Source organism: Xenopus laevis, chromosome 9_10S (genome assembly GCF_017654675.1).
Source record: "Xenopus laevis strain J_2021 chromosome 9_10S, Xenopus_laevis_v10.1, whole genome shotgun sequence".
NCBI classification, from domain to species: Eukaryota; Metazoa; Chordata; class Amphibia; order Anura; family Pipidae; genus Xenopus; species Xenopus laevis.
Genome location: NC_054388.1, coordinates 91,674,277 through 91,694,448, shown reverse-complemented (window position 1 = coordinate 91,694,448; position 20,172 = coordinate 91,674,277). Strand labels below are relative to the sequence as shown.

The window sequence follows — 20,172 nt, the reverse complement described above, 5'->3', positions numbered from 1 at the left end:
CGGTTTTAATTGAATACAAACAATTTCAAAAGAGAGCTTTATATTCTAAAATGTATCCCATGTCAAACATCCTAGTACCTTGTGCATCATACTGCCACATGGTCCCAAAATCAGGGACTGCAAAGTTACCGTTTTCATTGACGTACACAAATGTGTTCTGATGCAAGAATATCATCACAAGATTTCTTCGCCAAGGTCTTCTACTAACTCGGAAGTCCAGACATTGGTTGTGTGTGTTGATTCACCAACTTGTTTACAAGTCTTTTGCAAAGTGATCATCCCATTGCTTTAATTTTAAACCCAATTACCTTTGACAATATTTGGAAAGCATCACTAAGCCCTCTTTCCCCTTGTCTATTTTCCTTATATTGGAGTTTCTGTGCCAAATGAAGTATTATTCATGTAGTTAAAGGGATACTGTCATGGGAAAACATTTTTTTCCAAAATGAATCAGTTAATAGTGCTGCTCCAGCAGAATTCTGCACTGAAATCCATTTCTCAAAAGAGTAAACAGATTCTTTTTATATTCAATTTTGAAATCTGACATGGGGCTAGACATTTTGTCAATTTCCCAGCAGCCCCAAGTCATGTGACTTGTGCTCTGATAAACTTCAATCACTCTTTACTGCTGTACTGCAAGTTGGAGTGATATCACCCCCCTCCCTTTTCCCCCCCAGCAGCCAAACAAAAGAACAATGGGAAGGTAACCAGATAGCAGCTCCCTAACACAAGATAACAGCTGCCTGGTAGATCTAAGAACAACACTCAATAGTAAAAACCCATGTCCCACTGAGACACATTGAGTTACATTGAGAAGGAAAAACAGCAGCCTGCCAGAAAGCATATCTCTCCTAAAGTGCAGGCACAAGTCACATGACCAGGGGCAGCTGGGAAATTGACAAAATGTCTAGCCTCATGTCAGATTTCAAAATTGAATATAAAAAAATCTGTTTGCACTTTTGAGAAATGGATTTCAGTGCAGAATTCTGATGGAGTAGCACTATTAACTGATGCATTTTGAAAAAAACATGTTTTCCAATGACAGGATCCCTTTAAGTTAAAATACAAAGCTTACAGTACAGCAGTAAAGAGTGACTGAAGTTTATGAGAGCACAAGTCACATGACCAGGGGCAGCTGGGAAATTGACAAAATGTCTAGCCCCATGTCAGATTTCAAAATTGAATATAAAAAAATCTGTTTTCTCTTTTGAGAAATGGATTTCAGTGCAGAATTCTGCTGGAGTAGCACTATTAACTGATGCGTTTTGAAAAAAACATGTTTTCCGATGACAGGATCACTTTAAGTTAAAATACAAAGCTTTTTTTAGCCAGATGCTTCTATCATTTCACTACCTTTAACTCTTTAGTTGTGGGGCATTCTAGAACAAAAAAATACTGTTGCTGTTTAATACATAAAACAAAATGAAGGCAATGTAATATACTGTTTAATTCATAACTTGCCTTTCAAGGAAAAGCCAACAAAATAAGCTGCTTTACGTTGAACGTGGTGACAATGGTATTTTATTCTCCTGAAGCGTAAAATGCATTTGCATGCAGTAAATGTCCCACATCTGTGCGGCAAACCAACCCTGCTTTCTTTTTAATGGAGGGGATGCATACTTAAACTATACGAGTTTACTTTAGTGTACATTAAAAACAGTTTAGACAGCAGCTCATTAACTTGCAATTAAATGAAGAACTACCTTAAAAATAGAGAAGAATAAAGGCATTTGGAAGTGTATAAGATTATTTTGCAATAAAGAGCAAATTTTATTTATAGGTTATCATGCCGTTTGCTGAATAGTATAGTCATATATTCATTTCGGGATGGGTGCTTTATGAGCCAGCAATAACTGCTTTCTGCATATGGTCTGGGTCAAGGACAGTGAGCATCAGCAACTGGAACTTGGAAGACAGCCAGAAGTCAATCATTCAGTGACAACTGGAATGTATTATTCATTTGAAGACAGTGCCCCAGGGCTATTAAACCATAATCAACATGTAAAACAATGCATGCTTCTACCTGCATCTAAAGCAAAATAAATACAAATAAAAGATTCATTTTCCAAGAAGATAAAGAAAATATAGTTTCAAGATAATACTCGGCAGTTACCTGGAGGGCATTAAACTGCTTATTCAGTAAAGCAGAATTAATGAAAGACACAGATTTGATGCAGTGTATTACTCTTTAGATTGCATGGAGAAATATCTAAATATAAAGCTGCCCACGTGTGACTAAGTTGGGTATATCTAAGCCATCGATGGGATATTGTGATTGTGTGGGGTTCCTCTGGGTGCTCTGGCTTCCAGCCATAGTTTAAATTTATCCTGGTAGGTTAATTGGTTCCAGATAAAACTCATAATTTGAGTGAATGTAAGACAAAGCTCACCCTAAATAACATCTCTAAAGCACAGATAAATAATTAAATGAAATTAGTAGGTAGCTCCTAAACCCCAAGGGCTGGAGGACCAGGGCAAAGCACCCTGCCTCACCTTAAGCTCTCACTGTCTAATCCTCATGAACGAAGAAACTTGAACTGAAGTAAGAAAATCTAATATGTATTTAAAGGAACAGTTACTCCAAAAAATTAAAGTGATTTAAATGAATGAAAATATCATATAGTGTTGCCCTGCACTGATAAAACTGATGTGTTTGCTTCAGAAACACTACTATAGTTCATATAAACAAGCTGCTGTGTAGCAATGGCCGAAAGTGAAAAAAAAAAGGCTATATGGCACTGGTTAAGTAGTGGATAACAGATAACACCATTATGTTCTACAGAGTTTATCTGCTGTGTAACCTGAGCCTTTTCTCCTTTCAATGGCTGCCCCATTGCTACACAGCAGCTTATTTATATAAACAATAGTAGAGTTTCTGAAGCAAAAACACCAGTTTTATCCAGGGCCGGAACTAGGGGTAGGCAGAGTAAGCACATGTCTAGGGTGCAAAGCTTTGGGGGGGGGGCACCAGGCACGCACCTACTCTGCCTCTTCTGTCCCCTAGTCCAGTCCCCAACTGTCGCATCTCTTTTTTTCACCTGCGGGGTTTTTCGCACATGCGCAAGCAGTTTCTCGTGCACACTCACACAAGGTTTTAATTTTTCATTGCATGCTTGCTCGCCAATTGGGTGCACAGACCGGCCAGGCAGCCTAGGGCACCTAGCCGGACTGGCCCAGCACTGGTTTTATCAGTACAGGACAACACTGCATTATATTTTAATTAGTTTAAAACAATTTAATTTTTTGATGTTACTGTTCTTTTAAGCATGTGGTCAATTTTAAGCCCATAAAGGACAGCAAAGTCCATGCTCTAAAGGTGACCATACAATAAGATACTCTTTTTTTTGTGAGGTCAGGATGTGGACCGCATCAACTAGTCAATGTGGTCCTTGATCGGATGGGAAAATTAACCTGCCATGATCAACATCTGGCCAATTGTTGTCAGATATTAGTCATGGAGGCCTGTCAGAGGGCCCCATACACTGGCAGAAAAGCTGCCGAATTGGTCTAAAGGACCCAAATCAAATTAAATCTGCCCATGTATGGTCACCTTAAGAGATATTCTGTGTATAATAACAAAGCATTCACTCTCTGTTCAGTAATGAATTAATTCATGCGTCACTGATGTGTTACCGACTACACTGACACGACAGGCTTCTAATTAAAGATGTGTGCAATATTATAAGTCTGATACGGGTCAAATAATCTCAGTGCCACAGTGTGCGCCCAAAATGCAAAAAGTTTTCAGAATAATGGCACCTAATTACAACCAACTTTAGAGTATAATCCCAAAGTCCATGTTGAAAGATATTCTTTAGATAACTGACACACCATTTGACACTCCCAAAGCAAACCAAATAAGTTAAATATAAGACTTCTCTCTGAGTTAGACAACACAATCTGTGAAGGACCAGAAAAGAGTTTCTGCTGACTCGTGCAAAATCATTCATGACTGCCAAAATAGTTCATTAATTAATCCATCTTCTGTTATTATTAATCTCCTGGGACACTCTTCCCCTAATGGTGAGCACACTCCAGGAATTAAAAATATCTGCCCCAACACCATATCTACTGTATTATATGTAACATCACATTGTACCACAGTTAACAGGCAGTCAATAATAATCAATAAGGGTCACTGCGTCCTAAGGGGAATAGCTATGCTGACAATACTCAGATCTATCTCTCCTCTCCTGATCTCAACCCAGAGCTCTTAACTCTCTTCCTGGTTACTATATCTACTTGGATGTCACAATGCTACCTTAAATTAAACCTCTCTAAAATGGAAATGGTTCACTTTCTCCTAACGAACACCCATATCATCCCAGAAGTATCAGTCATACTTAACCATTCCAGTATCACCCTGTGTCCCTAGGGCCAGTGCTTTGGGGTTATCCTTTCACCTAAGGAACGTATCCAAAACATGAGCATTTATCTCCCAAGATGCCACCAAAATTCTTATTTACTCTCTCACCATATAATGTCTAGACTACCGTGACACTGTATTATAGACAAATACAAGAGACCTCTGCATTCAACCCATCATTAATATATCTGACAGACATTTTGTGCATACAGCTACTAAAAAATGCCTTACCCTTTAAACAAATCAGGGATTGTTTGTCCATATATTGCAATATATTTAAGCTGGCCAACTACGTCAAAGTCATCCCATATCTGGCCAGTCCTACGCTTAGTTTTCATCTGATTCATTAAGAATTCTTTTGCTTCATTATACATTTTACAAAGGGACTAGGTTTTACCTGCAACTTACTTGCTGCTTTCAAAGTAAACCTCCATACTTGGCTGCCCTTTTATTAGACACCAGTGGGATCACCTGACTATAGCTGGGAAGGGTGGGAGCTACAACATGGAGCTGGTCACTGCTCCTGTATAAACTATAACAAACAAGGGAAAGTTGTGCTCACCACTAATTTTTAAAACCATTAGGTGGGGTTGCAAGTTCTGCTGCTTACTGTCTCAACTTTGCTTTACTTTTCTGTACTCAATGTGTAGAGATGCTTTTAATGTGTCTTCCCTGCTGCCAAAATACAAATTTCAAGAGATTATTATTATTATTATTATTATTATCGTTATTATTATTATTATTATTAAATGAATGAAAATGAAAGATCACTGCATCTAGTGGCAAGAGGCCAAGATGTTATCTCGTGTCTGGTGGTTCAGCTTGTTTAAATTTAAATCTTAATATAACCTTAATTTTATTTTATTTTTTTAAATAGTCACATTTAACAATCCAGAGCACATGGTAATAATTCCATTACTATTAGGGTAGAGGCAGCATAATACACCAACAAGAGCTCATCATATATTAATGGCAGCGCTTTAATACATTTAGCCACCCACACACCCAGTGATTCCTAACACCTGTGCTGCTTATAAAGTAGTAAGACCATAGGAGGGATATTGGAGGTGATAAAGTTGTGGTCAGCCATTACAATGGCTAAATCAAGGCTTAAACTAAAGGCTGAGTGATTAGCAGCATCACAGAACATGAAAATGGCTAGACAAATATAACAATATAGTCATATCATCATTTATTTATAGAGAACATGCAGGTTATGCATAGATTTACATTAATTCATTGCAAACAGGGGTATCAAAATAAAAAAATTTTTAGAGGGAGCCTGAGGCAAATACAAAGGGGAAAAATAATTTAAGATAAAATAGTCATTACAATATACAGTGTCCTCTTCTCTCCTTTTGCCACCTGCTTAAACCTTGGACCAAAACTGACATTAGAAAAAGAACAATTATTCATGCAACAGATATTATTTAATACACATTATTAAATAATACACTGCTTTTAACAGTAGATTGTAAAATGGACCATTCTCTATTGTGAAACTGTAGAATTATGAATATGGGGCTGGGGGTCTACTCCTGCTTCTCTCCAGGTAGAAAACTGCTACTTGCAACACATACTGTAAAATAATCTCTTGGGTGACGGTTCTTAAACAGGAACAGCAGATTTTTATGAAGTACAAAATAAATGAAAGATGGCATTTCACTACCATTGTCAGGACTCAGGGGGTCAAGTACAGTCTGCGCAGGCGCAGGTTCAGGGCCGGATTTGTGGAAAGGCCACCTAGGCCCGGGCCTAGGGTGACAGGATTTTAAGGGGTGGCATGCTGCCCAACCACACCCACATTGGTTCAAAAACACTGGGGATGCGCTGGAGACACAATCATTTTTTAAATTTCCCATGCGCCAATCCCCATTGATGATGAAAATTTGCACAGATAAAGGGGGGACAGGGGCCTAGGGGCACCCACTATGTAAATCCGGCCCTGCGCAGGTTTGCGCTCACGCTGGCGTATTGATGCCCGTGCCAATTGCTGCACGTTTGGACGCAGGCGCACATTCGAATGCAGAAGCACGTTCGGATGTAGGCGGACGGTCTGACGTGCGCAGTCGCTCTGTGGTTAAAGGGACGCTCAGGCCTAGGCTCAATGCGAGGTGATCGCCTTAAGGACACTGAGCGTTTGTTATTTCTGAAATCTTCTGAAAACTTCTGAGAATCTTCTGAGAAACTTCTGGTTACCACTTTAGCTTGCTCCTGACTACGCTTCCTGATTTTCCCCTGGTTTGATGCTTGATTCCTGAATTACCTGTGTATGACCCGGCCTGTTCCTGACTTCATCTTTGCCTGCTGATAAGTGCTGAGTCCTTATTACATAGACTGTTGTTATCTATGTGGGCTCGCCGGCACTCCTGCTATTCCTCATCTGGGATCGCTCTGTCTCATCTCCAGGGTGCAGCTCAGTGGGAAGCGTGGGGGAGGCTAATAGCTTCAGACTCACTGTGATACCTGACAGCCATATTGGATAGTCAAGCCAAGTCATTATATCATGGTAGTTTCACGTGAGTATTACTCACACCCCAGGCTTCAGTCCCAGCATCCCAAGATCTCAGTGTGACCTCAAAGGGATTTCACACACTACCCTGGGTCCTTCCCACTAAACGGCTAACAGTCTAATTGGTGTTACCTACATTCACCTCAGTGGAGCACATTACACAACTGCTCTTACAAGCTTAATCTTCAAGTGTGTTTTATAACCTTACCTTTCCCAAACCTCCACTAAGGTGTTGTGACACAGTGCTTGGAAGACACCTATGTTTGGCTTTAAATTGCACAGAAATGTGTGGATTTATGGTCTGGGCTGCAGAGGTTTGTCTAAGTAGCAAATGGTTCATCCCATTTTGGCCAGGCAACTGTACTGGTTACTCTTCTTTGGGTGTGAGAAGGAACCACAGATTACCTATAACTAGGGATGTAGCGAACTGCCGATTTGGTGTTCCCGAACGCCGTTCGCGAACACCGGCAAAAAATGCTAACGTTTGCGGACAGTTCGCGAACTTCGAACACCCGCTAAAATCGTTCGATTCGAACGATCGAAGGATTTTAAGCGTTCGATCGAAGGATTTTCATTCAAATCGAACGATCGAAGCCATTCGATCGAATGCTTTTCATTCGATCGAATGCTTACAATCGTTCGAACGAATGGAAATCGTTCGATTTTTAGCGGTCGAAGGAATTCGAATGGTCGAATGGTCGAACGACTTGTATTCGAATCGAACGCGAACTCAAAATGCGAACGTTCCCAAACGTTCGCGAACATTCGGCGGACGCGAACGGTCGAAGTTCGCGCGAACTAGTTCGCGGGCGAACAGTTCGCTACATCCCTACCTATAACACCATTGGGTCAATAGAAAAACCATACCTCCCACAAGGCATAGGTTACCTCTCCAAATCCTCTACAATACCATGAAGAATCACATTCAACAGGTTTAAAGGATATGAGGGCTGACAAGGTATTATAAGGATGAATAATTTGCTTTGTATATTGAAGTTCAGCCATTTGGTAAGGTGCAAAAGTTCTACTGCTTTCTGTCTCAACTTTGCTTTACTTTTCTGTACTCAATGTCTAGAGCTGCCTTTGATGTGTCTTCCCTGCTGCCAAAATACAAATTTCAAGAGATTATTATTATTAAATGAATGAGAATAAAAGACTACTGTATCTAGTTGCAAGAGGCCAGGGTGTTATCTCGTGTCTGGTGGTTCAGCTTTCGTAAATTTAAAGCTTAGGATAACCTTGATTTTATTTTATCTTTTAAATAGTTGCATTTAAAAATCCAGAGCGCAGGGTAATAATTCCATTACTATAGGGTCTAACAAGATATTAGAGTAGAGGCAGCATAATATGCCAACAAGAGCTCATCATTTATTAATGGTAGTGCTTTAATACAAAATCCATCTAAATCAAACTCTTTAATGGCATTTTCGGCAATCTGAACTCTGGATTATTGCTAAAGTGTTACGGCTTTCATATCAGAGGTGCCAGCTGTTAACCACAAAGCAAAATTATCATCACTTGCTTTACACCTGCTGCTTCTCTAATAAGAAGCAAGGTGTCCATTAAACACGTATGGATGTACCGCCTGCGAGGGCAAACAATGCCTAAGAGCACATGATTAAACCTTAATAGCATGTTATTGCCAGTAGAAATGACTCCTTTTGACAGTGAGATTGGAATTCTGCAGTGAATACCATCAACGTACAGTATATTCTGCTTTAAACTGCAAGAAGTGCAGCTTTTAGATACAAAGAAGCTGCTCTGGGTTTATTTATAAGAAGGTGCTGTGCAAAGTATTTTGAAAACTCTAACCCAAGAAAGAGTTGCTTACCTTTCAAATGCATATTTCATTTTGAAAACATTAGTCATACCTAAAACTACAACAAGCAGAGCCTTCGCTTATATCACTGTAAAGCCCTATAAGCTTTGTGACCTTTGTGGAGAAGGCGATGGGCAATGATGTAAAGGGTGAAACAGGGCTATGATATTAAAGGGGAGGAGATGAAACTTAGATTTAATTAGGCTTAATTGAGAGGTGATTGGGCAAGCTTAGAGATATGCTGGGGTTTAGAGGGAGAGCAGGGTGAGTTTGATTGGGACAGAAATTGGGTGGGCTGCACAGAAACTGGCAGAAAAATTCGTAAACCTGGCTCTGGCTGGTATTTTTCTGGCTAGAGCATTGCAATACAAGTCAGGCAACACAAATATTGGCAACCAGATCAAACATCTTCAGATGGGACAGGAGAGTACTGGCATATCTTTGCTGACATTATGAGAAGACTCAATGGAATTTGTTGCATTGTCAAGTGTTGCCAGACTGCCAATCACTTACTGCAGCAAGCAGGGGGACAATGATACTCAGGGTTGGACTGGGGCACTGGGATACTTTGTCCACTGCTCTGTCATCATTAGTGATGGGCGGGTTGGACCAATACCTGACCTTGGAACACCACTTCGAGTTCGAATGGAGGTGTTATGCCTGCTCTCCCCACCTGACCTTACACTGCTGGCTTCTGAGTTGGCAAGGGACTATAAATGTAGAGGGGAAGCCAGGTGCAAACAGGCACAGGCCTGAGTGACAAATGAATAAAACACCAGTTAATGTCTACACTGACACTTGCTCATATGAAAGGAACAGCAAGTGGGGGGCAAGTCACAGAGGTAAGCTAATGCCATCTGATATAGAAATACTGCCTACTGATGTTTCTAAAAATGCCGTAGATTAACATGAATCTCTACAGAAAGCAGAGATGTAAGACTATTAAATAATGTGCCCCAAGTGAAAATGACATTTCCATTAAAGAACTCCTGTGACAAGTTCTCTGAATAAATAGAAAGAACAGCAGTGAGTTAACAAAGCAAAAAGACAAGTGCGCATGCGCAAAAAAATTCGAGTGCGCATGCGCACTTTCGTTTTTCGCCCATGCGCACTAGCGCAGACACACACGTCGGCCACAGCAGGGACCGGACTAGGGGATAGCAGAGGCAGAGAAGGTGCGTGCTTGGCGCCCCTCCAGCATTGCGCCCTAGGCACGTGCCTACTCTGCCTACCCCTAGTTCCGGCCCTGGCACAAAGGAAATGAAGTAGTCATTGTTCAATAATCACTGCATTTTAATTCATACTATGATGTCAATGGACAGCGCAGATTCTGATCACCGTGTACTAGTCAAGGTAAAAGAGCTTGATCCCTTCTTTTAAGGACTAACCTTACTCTTTGGCTGTGGCACCTCTGCATGTGACAATGATGAATGGGTACGTGCAGTTAGAGAACACAGCAGCAGCAACATCTTGCATCTTTTGTAGCATACACAGCATCTTGAAGTCCTAATCCCTAACAGACTTCAAAGCTCAAAACTAAAATAAAAGTTCTACATGGCTGAATTTGTTGTAAACACTTTAATTCAAGGTCTGTTTCCTTGGATCATACGTAGTAGATTTCTGGCATCAGTGAACATCCCTTTAATTCTCTGTGAAGTTACATTATTAAAGGGAAACTAAAGTCTAAAATAGAATCATGCTAGAAATGCTGTATTTTGTGTATTAAACATAAACATGAACTTACTGCACCAGAAGACTAATAAAACAAATGATTTATGCTTTCAAAGTTTGCTGCAGGGGTCACCATTTTGTAACTATGTTAAACATCTTTGCAAGACCAAGACTACGGCTACGCACATGATCAGTGTGGTCTGGGCTTCAGTTGGGAGGTTAAGCTTAGGGATCATCATAAATTATCAAAACAGCACAAGTCAAACAATTTCTGCCATAGAAGCCGATACAGCAAGACTGATTAATAATCAGAATATTCAGACTGCACTGAGTCTACGAATACAAATCACTACACAGTCGCTGGCTGCACTACAGCGAAACAAACAAAGCAGCTCGAGTTCTGGGAAGTAAGAAGGGGGGCTCCCGTCTGCCATTTGAAAGCCTGATCATTTCCCTGCAGAGCATCTGGGACAGTCTGAAGTTTCCTATCCACAGCAGTCAGAGCAAGTAAAACAAAGTGAGAATTTCACTGCATACAATCAGGTTTCTTATAAAAATATATATTGGAGATAGATTTATTTTTCATTAAAGAAAGTAAAAATTGGATTTTATTTGTTTGCCTTTACATCCCCTTTAAATAAGTGGATGACTTTGACAATGCAGAGTTGTGCAGCAGGATTGGCAGATGCCATGACTGGCTGCTTGACGTCTACTCTTCCAATCTCTGGTGGCGGTCTCCAACCAGAAGCATTCTCATTTGCAGGAAAGAATATGTGCACCTCCTTGATTGTCGCCAGTGAGCAAATGTCTTGGAATCCAGCAGCCAGTCATGGAGGCTGCCATCCCCACTGTAAAGCTCTGAGGTTTGAGTATTGGTATAGAGGAGAACAGGGAAAGGAGAGGGTGGCAAGTGCAGGGGAATCCCACTCAATGTTTGCATTTCATTCTTGTTAAATTAAAAATATTCCTGGCATAAAACTGTATGTAGTTATTGGCATTCTGTGATTCTCTCCCTATAAAATAATCACAAAGCTACTATGTTGTTTGTCTTTTAAATTCCAGAGGTACGATACAGTGATTCTACTCCTCAACCCAGGACCATGGCTACTTTTCTTAACACAAGACCTGGCATTCCAGGTTAATGAATCCCACAAGTAAGCCTAGTGAATTTTGTGCCTATAGAAGCCTTACTTTTCTATATAGCTTTATGGCTTCCTATACACTTTTTGTGCAAAGCCCTTTCATACATTTGTTAATATTATAGGTCAGGGCTCCCCAACTTGTTTTTTACCCATGAGCCACATTTAAATATAAACAAAAAATATGGAGCAACACAAGCAAGAAAAAAGTTCCTAGGAGATGCCCAACAAGGGCTGTAGTTGGTTATTTGGTACCCCTATGTGGACTGACAGATTACAGGTGACTGTTTGGCAGTAAGCATTGTCTTTATGCCTTCAAAACCTAATCAGAAATCCAAAAATTAGCACATACTTGTAGCCCACAGGGAGCAACACCTGAGGGCTTGGCGTACAACATTTTTATAGGTTATCCTTACCACTGGGATACATGTGAAACACCTCCCCATTTTTTTTTTGTTATTTTTAATCATTTATGGATTCTAATTCATTTACACTGTTACATGTCACCCCACACCCTTCAACAAAGGTGGTCTCATGCCTTTAAAAATGGGCATTGGTTTGGGCAATCTCTCTCTCTTAAAAGCCACAGAAGTAAGTGGCGGGGGAGGATCTAGCCCTCTGATTGAAACCAATGCTAAGGTCAGGAGACACTGATCCCAAGGAATGTTACTTACTTACTATGACCAGAGGTAAACAATTAGGGACCACCGTACGGGGTTTACCTTGACGTGGTATGATGGCTTACCATAATTATAACTTTGTAACTAAAAACCCCTGTTTTTGTAAACACATGCACTTGCATAAATATACTGAATTACTTGTGAGACAGGGAACAAGGGAATGTGCATTGATTAATTGGACAAATCAGTTGCATTTGTATTAAAACACAATTTTAGCCTTGGAGAGCACCCACAAACCCCTTGTATTTTTATGCTATATAACAGATCCCATACCTGTATTGATGGTAGGCAAGCCCTAGCTACTATATACCATGGTAAACACTATACAAATATCTTCAAAGGGTATAAAGTGGGAACTGCAGATGTGTTTCATGGGAATTGTAAAATGGTAGCTCAGTGTACCGTAGAGTATTAAATCATAAACAATAGCCCTTTAGGCCCAGGTACTAAATTTGCACTTGGCCACATATGCTCACACTCATTGCTGCTGCTTAGATTGTAACATGCTATTCCCCATTGTTGGGGGGGGGGGCAAAACCAGGGCCAGTCTAATCAATGTTTGAGTTTATTCAGGTTAGCAGATCACAATAATGCAGCTGGAAGTAGCAGTGATAGAAAAAACAATCGTGTGTTAACAAGATAAAGATTACACGGAGACCTAGCTATGGTCCTGCTGTATAATGGGAGACCTAGACAACAAGGGCACTGACGGACAAGTGCAGGCCCGGAGAGGCTAAATGAGTAATTCATATCAGTTGATCAAATCCATGTGTTATCATTTCAGCCGATCTTTCATTTCATTTCATTTCCTATGCTCTTTGTAACCCTACTGTGTTGCTTCACAAGTTCTGGTATGAAAGTCATAATGAACAATAGCCTAAGGGGCCCCCTTTTGTGTTTAAGTTCTGTACCCATACTTTAACTTCCAGACTAAGCAATGTCCTTGCAAAAGGATCGGCTTTTGAAAATATCCTGATGCTGAATAAAAATGCATCAGATAAGGCTAGTTTATATGAAGTCCTTATACACAAGCTTTTAACCATCTGTCTGCAGCACATCAGGTTGGCCCACCACTTTTGAAAGTGAGAATGTGGACTTCCAGCGACCTCCAGTTTATCCAGAATTTATCAGAGTTTATCCCCCCTCTGAAATTCATACAGTTTCTCGCAGTTTATCACATTCTTCCTGTAGGTGCCACATTGTGCTGCTGCTTGGCTTTACTCGCGGAGTTCAGACTCAGGTGGATCACTTTTGTTTTGCTTGGGTCATAGCATCCCTAAAGATAAATTCAGTTATTTTGATTATGAGTGCAAGTTTTTAATAACTTTATTAAAGGGATAATATGACTTTTGTTGATGACTGTTCTTTATGCAGTTCAGTTCATTTTATTTTTAGGGTTAGGGTTCCAAACAAAAATGAATCAAGCTCTACAAAACCCTCTAGGAGAGGAGCAATACCTTGGAGCAGATTGGCTTCACAAAGTGCTTAGGCAAGCATTGCACTGAGGAGTAGGGATGTAGCGAACTGTTCTGCGGCGAACTTGTTTGCGCGAACATCGGCTGTTCGCGTCCGCCGCAAGTTCGCGAACGCCGCGCGACGTTCGCCAATAGGCGTTCGCGTCAAAATCGTTCGACCATTCGACCATTCGGTCGCTAAAATCGAACGATTTTCGTTCGATTCGAACGAAAATCGTTCGATCGAACGATTAAAAATCCTTCGATCGTTCGAATCGAACGATTTTCGGATGTTCGAAGTTCGCGAACTGTTCGCGAACTGTTCGCATTTTTTGCCGGTGTTCGCGAACGGCGTTCGCGAACACATACTCGGCGGTTCGCTACATCCCTACTGAGGAGATCCTCCAGCAGTAAGAAATGCCCATGACACCACAGGCACAGGTGGTTTTCTTATCAGCTCCATCATAGCGGAGATGATTTTATTGGATCCCAAAGCCAAATCCTAAGGAACTCACCCTAAAACGTAGGAAATATGCTCTGTTTGTACACATTCGCTAAAATTGATCAAAAAGGGACTCCAACATGCACTTGCATTCTGCCCCCCCAGCAGCAGCAGCTGGGTCTGCTGTTCCTCTTATGTGTTGAATAAACAAAATTCCCATTCATTTTTGGGTCTATTGTAAAGTCTTGTATATAATCAATTTTTTCAACCCGGGCCTGTCCTGGAACCAACACCACCATTTTTACCCACTCGGATCAGCAACCCGATGACCACCATTAACAGTGTTGTTCCTGTGAACTGGAAGTGACTTCCTCGAGGAAGAGGAGGAAAAAAACAAAATTTGTTAAAAGGAGTAAACACATAAATAATACAAGATGAGAACTATAAATAAGACCTGCAACCCGACTTTCGACCCACATTTATATCCCTGAATAGGGATGTAGCGAACGGCGGAAAAAATGTTCGCGAACATATTCGCGAACTTGAGTCCAAAAATGCGAACGGTTCGCGAACGTCGCAAACCCCATAGACTTCAATGGGAAGGCGAATTTTAAAAGCTAGAAAAGACATTTCTGGCCAGAAAAATGATTTTAAAGTTGTTTAAAGGGTGCAACGACCTGGACAGTGGCATGCCAGAGGGGGATCAAGGGCAAAAATGTATCTGAAAAATACATTGTAGACACAGCGCTGCGTTTTGTGCTGTAAAGGGCAGAAATCACACTACGTCACTCAGGTGATGTTTCTGGACACGGAATGTGAAAAAGCTCACACAGCTAGGTGGCACTTGGTTAAAGACTGGGCAAACAATGCCTGCAAGGGCAACGTATACAGTAGTGGGTACGGAATATATTATTGCTGCTGTAAAAACATCACTCAGGTGATGTTTACGGACACGGAATTATTATTATTATTTAGACAGAATGTGAAAAAGCTCACACAGCTAGGTGGCACTTGCATACCTCCCAACTGTCCCTCATTTGACCACTCAACCCTCTGTCCCTCTTTTGTACTGGAAAGTCACTCTTTTCTCTGAACTGAACAGCCAGAAAAAAAACAGTTTCTAACTTAATTAGCTTTTGGCAGAGAGCTCAGAACAGCTAACAGGTGCAAATAAGATACTTTGTAACAATTTTGACTCTGGTTGGTGCTGGTAGTGGTGAACTACTAGGAGGAGCAGCACACTAGGGATGTCGCGGACTGTTCGCCCGCGAACTAATTCGCGAGAACATTGGCTGTTCGCGTCCGCCGAATGTTCGTGAACGTCGTGCGACGTTCGCCAATTTGGGTTCGCCTTAGCTGGCGCTTATTTTTGACCTCTCACCCCAGACCAGCAGATGCATGGCAGCCAATCAGGAAGCTCTCCCTCCTGGACCACCCCCACACCCCCTGGACCACTCCCCTTCCATATATAAACTGAAGCCCTGCAGCGTTTTTTCATTCTGCCTGTGTGTGCTTGGAAGAGCTAGTGTAGGGAGAGAGCTGTTTAGTGATTTGATGGACAGTTGATAGTAAATTTGCTGGCTAGTAATCTACTTGATACTGCTCTGTATTGTAGGGACAGAACTCTGCAGGGATTTGAGGGACAGTGAGTTTAGGTTAGTTAGCTTTGCTGACTAGTAATCTACCTTCTACTGCAGTGCTCTGTATGTAGCTGCTGTGGGCACTGCTTCTGATCTCATCTGCTGACTGCTGTAATAACCCAATAGTCCTTGTAAGGACTGCTTTTATTTTCTTTTTTGTTTTTTTACTTTGCTACTATAAGAGCCCAGTGCTATTAGTCTAGCTGTGTTGGGGAGTGGGACTGGTGTGCTGCTCCTAGTAGTTCAGCACCAACCAGAGTAATTTTTTTTTTTTAATATATATATATTTTTTTATTTTACTTATCTTACTGTTCTTTAACGTGTCCAGTGCTGTTTGCTGTTCTTCATAGTAGTGCACCAATAGTAGTGCACTTGCAGGCATTGTTTGCCCAGTGTGTTCTTCAAACAACTGCCACCTAGCTGTGTGAGCTTTTTCACATTCTGTCTAAATATCAATAATAATACCGTCTCCAGAAACACCACCTGAGTGACGTTTTCCAAGCAGCAATAATATATTCCGTATCCACTGCTGTAGTGTATACGTTGACCTTGCAGGCATTGTTTGCCCAGTGTGTTCTTCAAACAACTGCCACCTAGCTGTGTGAGCTTTTTCACATTCTGTCTAAATATCAATAATAATACCGTCTCCAGAAACATCACCTGAGTTGTTGTTGTTGTTTTAAAAAAAATGCCAGGCAAAGGCAGGCCGCCACGCAGAGGCACTAGAGGCCGTGCTGCTATGCTATCCTGTGGCCCTAGGAAATTGCCCAGTTTTACAAAGGCAATTACCCTGAACTCCCAAAATGCTGAAGAGGTAGTTGACTGGCTTACACAGCACACCCCATCCTCTACCGTTTCTAACTTTGCCACAACATCCTCATCCTCCTCTGCTATGGGCACCCCACGTAACACTTCCTCCACCACCGGCGCCCCTTCTTCACTGGAGTCAGAGGAGTTATTTACACATGAGTTTCTTGAACTGAGTGATGCGCAACCATTATTGGCAGAAGAAGATGAAGGAGATGAGGACGTTACACCAGATATAATTCTGGCACACAACACAACAGAGATGGACATAATGAGTGATGAGGAGGTCCCCGCTGCTGCTTCCTTCTGTGAGCTGTTAGAAGAAATTGATGCTTCTGAGGAGAATGATGATGAGGAGATTGATGTTTTGTGGGTGCCCAGTAGAAGAGAGCAAGAGGAGGATAGTTCAGATGGAGAGACGGAGAGTCAGAGAGGCAGGAGGAGAATAAGACTTAGAAGAAGCAGGGAGGACAGCTCGCAGGGAACAGTAGGGCAACAACATGTATCGGCACCTGTGGTCAGCCGGCCAACGCACCCGCCATTGCCGCCAATGCCGCCAACTTCTACTGTTACCGCCAGATTGCCAGCTTCAAAAAGGTCAGCAGTGTGGGATTTTTTTAATGTGTGTGCCTCTGACAAAAGCGTTGTAATTTGCAATGAGTGCAGTCAGAAACTGAGTCTTGGGAAGCCCAACACCCACATAGGTACAACTTCTATGCGAAGGCACATGAACGGCAAGCACAAAGCACTATGGGAGCAACACCTCAAAGGCAGCAGACAAACTAAAAGCCACCCTCCTTCTGGTCCAGCATCTTACTGCTCTACCTCTGCTGTCCTTGACCCGTCTGAACCACCCTCCACTCCGCCTTCCACCTTGACCACCAGTTCCCAGTCATCTGCCCCCAGCCAAGTTTCTGTGAGAGCCATGTTTGAGCGTAAGAAGCTAATGTCTGCGAGTCACCCCCTTGCCTGGCGTCTGACAGTTGGCTTGTCTGCACTCTTAGGCCGCCAGCTTTTACCATACCAGCTGGTGGACTCTGAGGCCTTCCGCAAATTTGTAGCAATTGGGACATCGCAGTGGAAGGTACCCAGCCGCAATTTTTTTTCCAAGAAGGGAATACCACACTTGTACCACCATGTGCAGAGCCAAGTCACCGCATCTCTGTCACTTAGTGTTGGGGCAAAGGTCCATATGACTACTGACGCATGGTCCTCCAAGCATGGTCAGGGCAGGTATGTCACCTACACTGCCCACTGGGTGAACTTGGTTATGGCTGGGAAGCAGGGAATGCGTGGCTCAACAACAACAGTGGAGTTGGTGTCACCGCCACGGATTGCACGCGGTTCTGCCACCACCTCTACTCCTCCTTCGCTCTCTACCTCGTCTTCTTCCTCTGCTTCCTCCTCCTCTGCTGCTGGGTCCTCCTCCTCCACACCTGTGCACCCCCAGCTCCCCCTAGGCTATTCGACGTGCCAGGTACGCCGTTGTCATGCTGTCTTGGGGATGACGTGCCTGGAAAGCAGAAACCATACCGGATCTGTACTCCTGTCATCTCTGCAGTCACAGGCCGATCGGTGGCTGACCCCACACCAACTGAAGATCGGAAAAGTGGTGTGTGACAACGGAAGCAATCTGTTGGCAGCACTGAGACTGGGCAATTTAACACATGTGCCCTGCATGGCACATGTTCTGAATTTAATAGTCCAACGTTTTGTCTCGAAGTACCCAGGATTCCAGGACATTCTCAGGCAGTCCAGGAAGGTGTCGGCCCATTTCAGACGTTCCTACACAGCCATGGCACGCCTTGCTGACATTCAGCAGCGGTACAACATGCCAGTCAGGCGTTTAATTTGCGACAGCCAGACTCGCTGGAATTCAACGCTCCTCATGTTTGAACGTCTGCTGCAACAACAAAGAGCCGTCAATGAATACCTGTTTGAACTGAGTGGTAGGACTGGATCTGCAGTTACTGGGTGCTTATGCGCGATGCCTGCAGGCTCATGCGCCCTTTTGAAGAGGTTACAAACATGGTCAGTCGCACCGAAGGCACCATCAGCGACCTAATACCCTTTGCTTTCTTCCTGGAGCGTGCCGTGCGACGAGTGACAGATGAGGCTGTAGACCAGCGTGACGAGGAGCAGGAAGCGCACGATTTCTGGTCGGAATCACCAGAACGAGCCCAGGCACCTGCTGCAACGCAGGGAGAGGTGTCAGAAGTGGAGTCAGAGGAGGAAGGTGGCTTTGTGGAGGAGGAGGACCAACAGGAGCAGGCTTCCCAGGGGGCTTGTGGTGACCTTTTGGGGACCCCTGGTCTTGTACGTGGCTGGGGGGAGGAGACCGTGGATGATGTAGTCCTTGATAACGAGGAAGCAGAGATGGATACCTCTGCATCCAACCTTGTGAGAATGGGGTCTTTCATGCTGTCATGCCTGTTGAAGGACCCCTGTATCAAGAGGCTTAAGGAGAAGGACCTGTACTGGGTCGCAACGCTACTAGACCCTCGGTACAAGCATAAAGTGGCAGAAATGTTACCAACGTACCACAAGTCCGAAAGGATGCTGCATTTACAAACCAGCCTGCAAAACATGTTGTACAATGCTTTTAAGGGTGATGTCACTTCAGGAACTCATCAACATTCCAGGGGCAGAGGTGCCAGTAATCCTGCCACGAGCGCACCTGCAAGGACAATGCACTTTGGCCACTCTGTAACGTCAGACATGCAAAGGTTTTTCAGTCCAAGGCAGCGCCAGAACCCTTCTGGATCCACCCTCAGAGAACGCCTCGACCGGCAGGTAGCGGACTACCTGGCATTAACTGCAGATATCGACACTCTGAGGAGCGATGAACCCCTGGACTACTGGGTGCGCAGGCTTGATCTGTGGCCAATTTGCCATGAACCTCTTGTCTTGCCCCGCCTCAAGTGTCCTCTCAGAAAGGACCTTCAGTGCAGCAGGAGGGATTGTAACTGAGAAGAGAACTCGCCTAGGTCACAAAAGTGTGGATTACCTGACCTTTATTAAAATGAATGAGGCATGGATCTCGGAGGGTTACTGCACGCCGGAAGACTTGTTCTGACTCCCCATGCAGCTGTCCTTCTCTGCACGCCGCATGACTCCACACACAGCTGTCCTTTAGCGTCCTCCTCCCTCCGCCACCGTTACAAACTAGGGTGCAAACCCTACTGGTTTCATTTTAAGCAAAACTTTTTGGACAGGTACAGTAAATCCTGAGTTTTTCTGGCCTCTGTGCTTCAGTGGCTGCAACCAAAAAAATATATATTTTCAGCATTTATATGGCATATTTTTTCTGGCCTCTGTGCTTCAGTGGCTGCGACAAAATTTTTTTTATATTTTTAGCATTTATATGGCATATTTTTTCTGGCCTCTGTGCTTCAGTGGCTGCGACAAAAAAAAATTAATATTTTCAGCATTTATATGGCATATTTTTTCTGGCCTCTGTGCTTCAGTGGCTGCGACAAAAAAAACATAATTTTTCAGGAAAGTACACATGCCTAATTTTTCAGGGTTCTGCAAAAGTGTCAAAATCGCATCTTTTATGGTCACCGCAGGTGATCAATAAAGTAGACCAAAACTGGGCCCACACTGCAGAATCAGTGTTTTTTGGTTCACTTCACTGTACAT

At 42.8% G+C, this 20,172-nt stretch overlaps 1 pseudogene; it reads right to left on the bottom strand.

Annotated features, from left to right (window-relative positions):
- Nucleotides 1-20,172, bottom strand: part of LOC108703128 — a 533,218-nt pseudogene that overhangs the window by 185,112 nt on the left and 327,934 nt on the right.